Raw genomic sequence first — 9,647 nt, forward strand, 5'->3', positions numbered from 1 at the left:
GTGAATTTTCTCTATGTCTATGTAGGAAGATGAAATTGATGAACTGAGGGGCAACTTATGTGAGGAGAAGGAACTACTTTGCACTTGCTCAGCTAGAAGCTATCATTTTATTTCGGTCATTGTTAGTTATGTAAAACCTTATGTTGATGAAGTGTCGTGCTGAAGTGGCGAAGTAGTTAATATAGTATGTACTACTAGTCTGCTGATTGAACTTGATCCAATGTTGAGCGCCTAAGCCATGTTCAACTTTGTCTTTTGAAATCCTGGACTTGTCTTTGTTAATGGCTAAGTATGAACCATAATGGTGGTCTGACTTATGATTGTGTCACTCTATGTTGCTGTTCAAATGTTATTTAATTGTGTCATTGTGTGTTGCTGGCTTGCTGCTAGCTAATGGTTGCCGCATTATGTGCTACTATTTGGAAAGAATAAATTTGGCAAAGGTTGATGGCTGATGCATGATTACTTTGCTAGCTTCTGTCTTGTTTACAAATGTAACGAGCACTCGTGAGCGCTCACGAGCTTAACGAGTATTTAACGAACCGAGCCGATCACGAGTTTGAGGTTGTTAAAGTTAACGAGCTTAACGATCACGAGCTTAACGATCGCGAGCTTAACGATCACGAGCTTAACGAGTCGAGTAGCTCGTTAGTCCAGCCCTAGCTGCGGCCGGCACTCCAAGCATGGAGTCTAAGGTCCGAAAGAAGGTGTTGAGGAAGAGGACGTCGGCCTCCGATTCAGTATCACGGGAGTCTCCTTCGACGGCTGCAAAGCCTTCTCATCCTCGGCAGCAAGTGCAAGGAGAAAGGTGTCCAAGAGCAGTGGAGGCGACGTCACTGACATGCTCTGACGCTGATGCCGTCGGTGTTGGATCAGGACCGGTGAGATTGTTTATCTCCCACTCTTATTTTTATTTTCTATTACATTCCAGTTCATATTAGCATATACTTTGAATCTTTGATGCCCTAGTTAGTACTTGCGAACCTGCTGAAATACCAATGTGTACTGTTGTTAATTGACTGTAGAAATACAAGTGCAGTTAGGTGAAATACTCTGTCACACACACACACTGATACATGCACCAGATTAAGATTAGTCATGCTGAAGTACCTAGCTGAATGTTTGTGGGAATCTTATAATTTCATTCCCTAAATTTTATACATGCTCTAAGTTCTGACTTCTATTTTAGATGGTAAAAATTACTACTTAAATGCAAAACCAGTCTAGTAAGTAAATGTCTTGACTTCTACAGTACTAGTTTAGATGGTTATTAGTATCACCTACTACTTAATGCAACAGGAAGATGTGTTTCTGTTCATTGATACAATTTTGCATAGTGCAATTATTATGTAGTGATACTTACTAATTATTTTGTATGTGTTGCTGTTCATTATTTGTATCCCTAATCAATCAATCAATTCTAATTGATAGTATTTTGTAAATATTTGGCTTGTAAAATTTGAATCATGCTATTTCAATCTCCACAAGAAGATGACGGCGATGAAGATGAATGGGTAGAGGTTCATGAAGGGTATGAGGAGGTTGACGAGGCAGAGGCATATGATATGGATGATGATATGTCAGAGCCTTCTCTTGGATCAGGAGACAATCGAAATGACATAGTAGTTGAGGTTAATGGCAAAGAGAGGGCAAAGAAAGGAGGGAAAAGGAAAAAGGCAGGAGTGGATGGTACTAAGGTGAAGGTGAAGAAAACGAGACTTAAACGTGCAGAATGTTGGCAGCATTTCAAGGAGGTCAAGGCTCTAAGTAAGAGGACGCTAGGGGCGGTTGTCACGAAGGCAAAGTGTTTGCATTGTGCTAAATTGTTTGCTTATACTCCTGAGGGGGTTATCTACTAGCCTCAATAGGCATAAAGATGTTTGTTCAGTCTATCTAAACAAGAAGGGAAGACAGCTAAATCAAGGTACAATCAACTTCGATCCTGAAAAGCCAGGTGCATCTCTCATAGTAAACCATGAATACAATCATGCAGAAGCCGTTAAGATCATAGCAAAGATGATAATTGTGCATGATTGTCCTTTTAGGGTGGTAGAGCATGCTTGGTTCAATATCCTCATGAAGTATATGAATGCATCCTACAAGTTCATTGGTCGGAAGAAAATTAGAGCTGAATGCATGAAGGTGTATCTTTCCGAGAAAGATATCCTTAAAAAGCAACTAAAGTCTGTTGAAAGCATTAGTTTGACATGTGATCTATGGACTTCAAACCAAACTCTCTCATACCTAGCTGTGGTCGCTCACTACATAGATGATGATTGGATCATGCAATGTCGTGTTTTAAACTTCATAGAGCTAGATCCACCTCACTCGGGTAGTGTCATAGCTCAAGCAGTTTTTGAGTGTTACCAAGAATGGAAAATAGAAGATAAGATCATGAAAATCACTATGGATAATGCTTCCTCAAATGAGAATGCTGCTAAGAGTTTGATGGACAAGATCATTGCTCGGAAATTGGCTAAATTTATTCCTAAGTACTTCCATGTTCGCTGTTGTGCACACATTGTCAATTTGATAGTGAATGATGGCATTGCTCTATTGCAAACTTTGATCAATAAGCTTAGGGATACTGTCAAGTATTTGAAAAAAATCTCCAACACGCATGTACAAATTGTTGATGGTTTGCACGTCTCTGAATATGGAAATTGGGAGAGGTTTATGCCTGGATGTTGCTACTAGATGGAATTCTACATGCAGAATGATAGAGGCTTGCACTATGTATAGGGCTGCTTTCAAAGAGTATGCAGAGGTAGATGCTACCTACAAATGGCACCCTGGAGATGAAGAGTGGGCATTATATGAGAAGATTCAACCCATCTTGAAATCGTTTGCCGAGGTAACAACTGTATTATCAGGATCTAACTATCCTACTGCCAACATTTTTATCCATATATCATGAATGTTAAGATTGTTATCATAGAGCATGCCATGGGATCGAATGAAAACTTGAAAAGATGGGAGAAGCAATGCTTGATAAGTTTGATAAATATTGGGATAGCAATGGTGAAGGTGAGGGAAATGAAAACAATGGGAAAAAAAGGAAAAGAACAATGTCATGGTCATTGCCACCATTCTTGATCCTAGGTTTAAGATGAAACTTGTTGATTACTGTTTTAAGAAAATGTATGGTAAAGAGAAGGGAAGTAGTGAGGCCGAGGAAATCAAATCTGAATTCTTTGATCTCTATGCAACTTATGAGATGGAAAATCGCAATAATGAGGCTGGCAACAATAATGAACAGAGTTCAGTATCTAGTAGGCAAACAAGTACATCTATGTCTTCATTGTCAAGTGGGTTTCAGTCCTTCCTAGAGGATACAAATTCAGAGCCATCTAAATCTGAATTGACTAGTTACCTTGAAGACAAAACCCATCCAATTCTGGATCCAAATTTTAGAGTAGTTGAATGGTGGAGGTTGAATGCTCATAGATATCCTATCATGGCAAAGATGGCAAAGAAGTTCTTGACTATACCAGCAACTAGTGTCTCATCAGAGTCAACATTCTCTACGAGCGACAGAATTCTCAATGACTATCGTAGCTCTCTCAGCCCAAACATGGTTGAGGCACTTGTGTGTGCTTCTAGCTACATTAAAGGATCAAAAGAACACCGGCTTAAGACTACAATTACAGTGGTAATATTTCTTATTCTCTAGTGTGTATTATCTTCTTGTAATCTTAGACTCTTGCTAAATGTTAACTCAAATTGCATATTTGCACTTACCTTTGTAGGAAGATGGCAATGATGACGATGTTGAGTTCATTCCATTTCCTGAAGATACGACAGAAAGCAACTAGTAGGCCTCCCATATTCTTATTGAGTGTGATTGTATTGCTGTAGCATTGTACTATTGTTTATTTGCTTGCATCATAACTAGTGAATTTTCTCTATGTCTATGTAGGAAGATGAAATTGATGAACTGATGAGCAACTTATGTGAGGAGCAGGAACTACTTTGCACTTGCTCAGCTAGAAGCTATCATTTTATTTAGGTCATTGTTAGTTATGTAAAACCTTATGTTGATGAAGTGTTGTGCTGAAGTGGCGAAGTAGTTAATATAGTATGTACTACTAGTCTGCTGATCGAACTTGATCCAATGTTGAGCGCCTAAGCCATGTTCAGCTTTATCTTTTGAAATCCCAGACTTGTCTTTGTCAATGGCCCTATGTATGAACCATAATGGTGGTCTGACTTATGATTGTGTCACTCTATGTTGCTGTTCAAATGTTATTTAATTGTGTCATTGTGTGTTGCTGGCTTGCTGCTAGCTAATGGTTGCCGCATTATGTGCTACTATTTGGAAAGAATAAATTTGGCAAAGGTTGATGGCTGATGCATGATTACTTTGCTAGCTTCTGTCTTGTTTACAAATGTAACGAGCACTCGTGAGCGCTCACGAGCTTAACGAGTATTTAACGAACCGAGCCGATCATGAGTTTGAGCTCGTTAAAGTTAATGAGCTTAAAGATCACGAGCTTAACGAGTCAAGTAGCTCGTTAGTCCAGCCCTATCTAGGTGGCGTGAGCTGCGAAACTATTCCGCATTGTTTCAAATGAAGACCAAACTCATAACTCAAATATTCACCTCCACGATCAGATCGTGGAAACTTAATTTTCTTGTTACGATGGTTTTCCACTTCACTCTAAAATTCTTTGAACTTTTCAAATGTTTCAGACTTATGTTTCATCTAGTAGATATACCCATATCTGCTCAAATCATTTGTGAAGGTAAGAAAATAACGATACCCGCCGCGAGCATCAACACTCATCGGGCCGCATACATCAGTATGTATTATTTCCAACAAGTCTGTTGCTCGCTCCATTGTTCCGGAGAACGGAGTCTTAGTCATCTTGCCCATGAGGGATGGTTCGCAAGCATCAAGTGATTCATAATCAAGTGATTCCAAAGGCCCATCAGCATGGAGTTTCTTCATGCGCTTTACACCAATATGACCTAAACGGCAGTGCCACAAATAAGTTGCACTATCATTATTAAACTTATATCTTCTGGCTTCAATACTATGAACATGTGTATCACTACTATCAAGATTTAGTAATAATAGACCACTATCAAAAGTGCATGACCATAAAAGATATTACTCATATAAATAGAACAACCATTATTCTCTGATTTAAATGAATAACCGTCTTGCATCAAACAAGATCCAGATATAATGTTCATCCTCAACGCTGGCACCAAATAACGATTATTTAGGTCTAAAACTAATCCCGAAGGTAGATGTAGAGGTAGCGTGCCGACGACGATCACATCGACTTTGGAACCATTTCCCACGCGCATCGTCACCTCGTCCTTAGAAAATCTTTGCTTAATCCGTAGCCCTAGTTTCGAGTTGCAAATATTAGCAACAGAACCAGTATCAAATACCCAGGTGCTACTGCGAGCATTAGTAAGGTACACATCAATAACATGTATATCAAATATACCTTTCACTTTGCCATCCTTCTTCTTCGCCAAATACTTGGGGCAGTTCTGCTTCTAGTGACCAATCCCTGCTACCTCTTGAGCACTACGTTAGCTTTCCCTTGAAGAGGAAAGGCTGATGCCGCAAAGTAGCGTAAGTATTTCCCTCAGTTTTTTGAGAACCAAGGTATCAATCTAGTAGGAGACTACACGCAAGTCCCTCGCACCTACACAAACAAATAAGAACCTCGCAACCAACGCGATAAAGGGGTTGTCAATTCCTTCACGGTCACTTACGAGAGTGAGCTCTGATAGAGATAATAATAAGATAAATATTTTTGGTATTTTTATGATATAGATTGAAAGTAAAGATTGCAAAATAAACAGTAATAGAAATAGCTTGTTGACGGGAGATTAATATAAAGGAGAATAGACCCTAGGCCATAGGTTTCACTAGTGGCTTCTCTCAAGATAGCATAAGTATTACGGTGAGTGAACAAATTACTGTTGAGCAATTGATAGAAAAGTGCATAATTATGAGAATATCTAGGCATGATCATGTTTATAGGCATCACGTCCGCGACAAGTAGACCGAAACGATTCTGCATCTACTACTATTACTCCACACATCGACCGCTATCTAGCATGCATCTAGAGTATTAAGTTCATAAGAACAGAGTAATGCATTAGGCAAGATGACATGATGTAGAGGGATAAACTCAAGCAATATGATATAAACCCCATCTTTTTATCCTCGATGGCAACAATACAATACGTGCCTTGCTGCCCCTGCTGTCACTAGGAAAGGACACCGCAAGATTGAACCCAAAGCTAAGCACTTCTCCCATTGCAAGAAAGATCAATCTAGTAGGCCAAACCAAACTGATAATTCGAAGAGACTTGCAAAGATAACCAATCATACATAAAAGATTTCAGAGAAGAATCAAATATTTTTCATAGATAAACTTGATCATAAACCCACAATTCATTGGATCTCGACAAACACACCACAAAAAGAGTTACATCAAATAGATCTCCAAGAAGATCGAGGAGAACATTGTATTGAGATCCAAATAGAGAGAAGAAGCCATCTAGTTAATAACTATGGACCCGAAGGTCTGAGGTAAACTACTCACACATCATCGGAGGGGCCATGGAGTTGATGTAGAGGCCCTCCGTGATCGATTCCCCCTCCGGCGGAGCTCCGGAAAAGGCCCCAAGATGGGATCTCTTGGGTACAGAAGGTTGCAGCGGTGGAAATAGGGTTTCTTCATGCTCCTGGATGTTTTCGGGGTATATGAATATATATAGGAGGAAGAAGTAGGTCGGTGGAGCCACGAGGGGCCCACGAGGGGAGGGCGTTCCCAAGGGGGTAGGCGCGCCCCCTGCCTCGTGGCCTCCTCGTTGGTTGCTTGACGTCCACTCCAAGTCCCCTGGATCACGTTTGTTCCAAAAATAACTCTCCCGAAGGTTTTATTCTGTTTGGATTCTGTTTGATATTCCTTTTATGTGAAACACTGAAATAGGCAAAAAAACAGCAATTTGCACCGGGCCGTTAGTAGGTTAGTCCCAAAAATAATATAAAAGTGTATAAATAAGCCCATTAATATCCAAAACAGATAATATAATAGCATGGAACGATAAAAAACTATAGATACGTTGGAGACGTATCAAGCATCCCCAAGCTTAATTCCTGCTCGTCCTCGAGTAGGTAAATGATAAAAACAGAATTTTTGATGTGGAATGCTACCTAGCATAATTCTCAATGTAATTTTCTTTATTGTGGCATGAATGTTCAGATCCGAGAGATTCAAGACAAAAGTTTAATATTGACATAAAAATAATAATACTTCAAGCATACTAACTAAGCAATCATGTATTCTCAAAATCACATGGAAAAAGAAAGTTTATCCCTACAAAATCATATAGTTTGGTCATGCTTCATTTTCGTGACACAAGAATGCTCTCATCTTGCACAATCCCTATGACAAGCCAAGCAATTGTTTCATACTTTAGTAATCTCAAACTTTTTTCAACTTTCACACAATACATGAGCGTGAGCCATGGATATAGCACTATGGGTGGAATAGAATAATGATAGGGGGTTATGTGGAGAAGAAAAAAAGGAGAAAGTCTCATGTCGATGAGGCTAATCAAGGGGCTATGGAGATGCCCATCAATTGATGTCAATGCAAGGAGTAGGGATTGCCATGCAATGAATGCACTAGAGCTATAAATGGATGAAATCTCAACAAAAGAAACTAAGTGGGTGTGCATCCAACTTGCTTGCTCACGAAGACCTAGGGCATTTGAGGAAGCCCATTGTTGGAATATACAAGCCAAGTTCTATGAAAAATTCCCACTAGTATATGAAAGTGGCAAAACAAGAGACTCTTTATCATAAAGATCATGGTGCTACTTTGAAGCACACGTGTGGAAAAAAGGATAGTAGCATTGCCCCTTTTTATTTGTTTTTTTGGGCCTTTCATTTTTTGGCCTTTCTTTTTTTATTTGGGACAATTCTCTATTAATGATGATCATCACACTTCTATCTATTTACAACTCAATGATTAGAACTTGATACTAGAACAAAATATGACTCTATATGAATGCCTCCGGCGGTGTACCGGGAAGGGCAATGAATCAAGAGTGACATGTATGATAAATTATGTATGGTGGCTTTGCCACAAATACGATGTCAACTACATGATCATGCAAAGCAATATGACAATGATGAAGCATGTCATAAATGAAACGGTGGAAAGTTGCATGGCAATATATCTCGGGATGGCTATGGAAATGCCATAATAGGTAGGTATGGTGGCTGTTTTAAGGAAGATATAAGGAGGTTTATGTGTGATAGTGTATCATATCACGGGGTTTGGACGCACCGGCAAAGTTTGCACCAACTCTCAAGGTGAGAAAGGGCAATGCACGGCACCGAAGAGGCTAGCAATGATGGAAGGGTGAGAGTGCATATAATCCATGGACTCAACATTAGTCGTAAAGAACTCACATAATTATTGCAAAAATCTACAAGTCATCAAAAACCAAGCACTACGCGCATGCTCCTAGGGGGATTGATTGGTAGGAAAAGACCATCGCTCGTCCCTGACCGCCACTCATAAGGAAGACAGTCTAAGAACACCTCATGTTTCAAATTTGTTACACAACGGTTACCATACGTGCATGCTACGGGACTTGTAAACTTCAACACAAGTATTTCTCAAATTCACAACTACTCAACTAGCACACTCTAATATCACCACCTTTATATCTCAAAACAATTATCAAGTATCAAACTTCTCATAGTATTCAATGCACTTTCTATGATAGTTTTTATTATACCCATCTTGGATGCCTATCATATTAGGACTAGTTTCATAACCAAAGAAAATTACCATGCTGTTCTAAAGTACTCTCAAAATAATATAAGTGAAGCATGAGAGATCAATAATTTCTATAAAATAAAACCATCACCGTGCTCTAAAAGATATAAGTGAAGCACTAGAGCAAAATAATCTAGCTCAAAAGATATAAGTGAAGCACACAGAGTATTCTAATAAATTTCAATTCATGTGTGTCTCTCCCAAAAGGTGTGTACAGAAAGGATGATTGTGGTAAACTAAAAAGCAAAGACTCAAATCATACAATACGCTCCAAGCAAAACACATATCATGTGGTGAATAAAAATATAGCCTCAAGTAAAGTTACTGATAGAAGAAGACGAAAGAGGGGATGCCTTCCGGGGCATCCCCAAGCTTAGGCTTTTGGTTGTCCTTGAATTTTACCTTGGGGTGCCATTGGCATCCCCAAGCTTAGGCTCTTGCCACTCCTTGTTCCATAACCCATCAAATCTTTACCCAAAACTTGAAAACTTCAGAACACAAAACTTAAACAGAAAATCTCATGAGCTCCGTTAGTAAAATAAAACAAACCACCATCATAAGGTACTATAATGAACTCATTCTTTATTTATATTGGTGTTAAACCTACTGTATTCCAACTTCTCTATAGTTCATAACCTCCGATACTAGCCATAGATTCATCAAAATAAGCAAACAACACATTAAAAAATAGAATCTGTCAAAAACAGAAAAGTCTGTAGTAATCTGTAGGTTTCGAATACTTATGTAACCCCCAAAATTCTAAAATAAATTTCTGGACATGACGAATTTATCTATTAATCATCTTCAAAAATAATCAAC

Source organism: Triticum urartu, chromosome 6A (genome assembly GCF_056163025.1).
Source record: "Triticum urartu cultivar PI428250 chromosome 6A, HENAU_Tu73, whole genome shotgun sequence".
Classification (NCBI taxonomy): domain Eukaryota; kingdom Viridiplantae; phylum Streptophyta; class Magnoliopsida; order Poales; family Poaceae; genus Triticum; species Triticum urartu.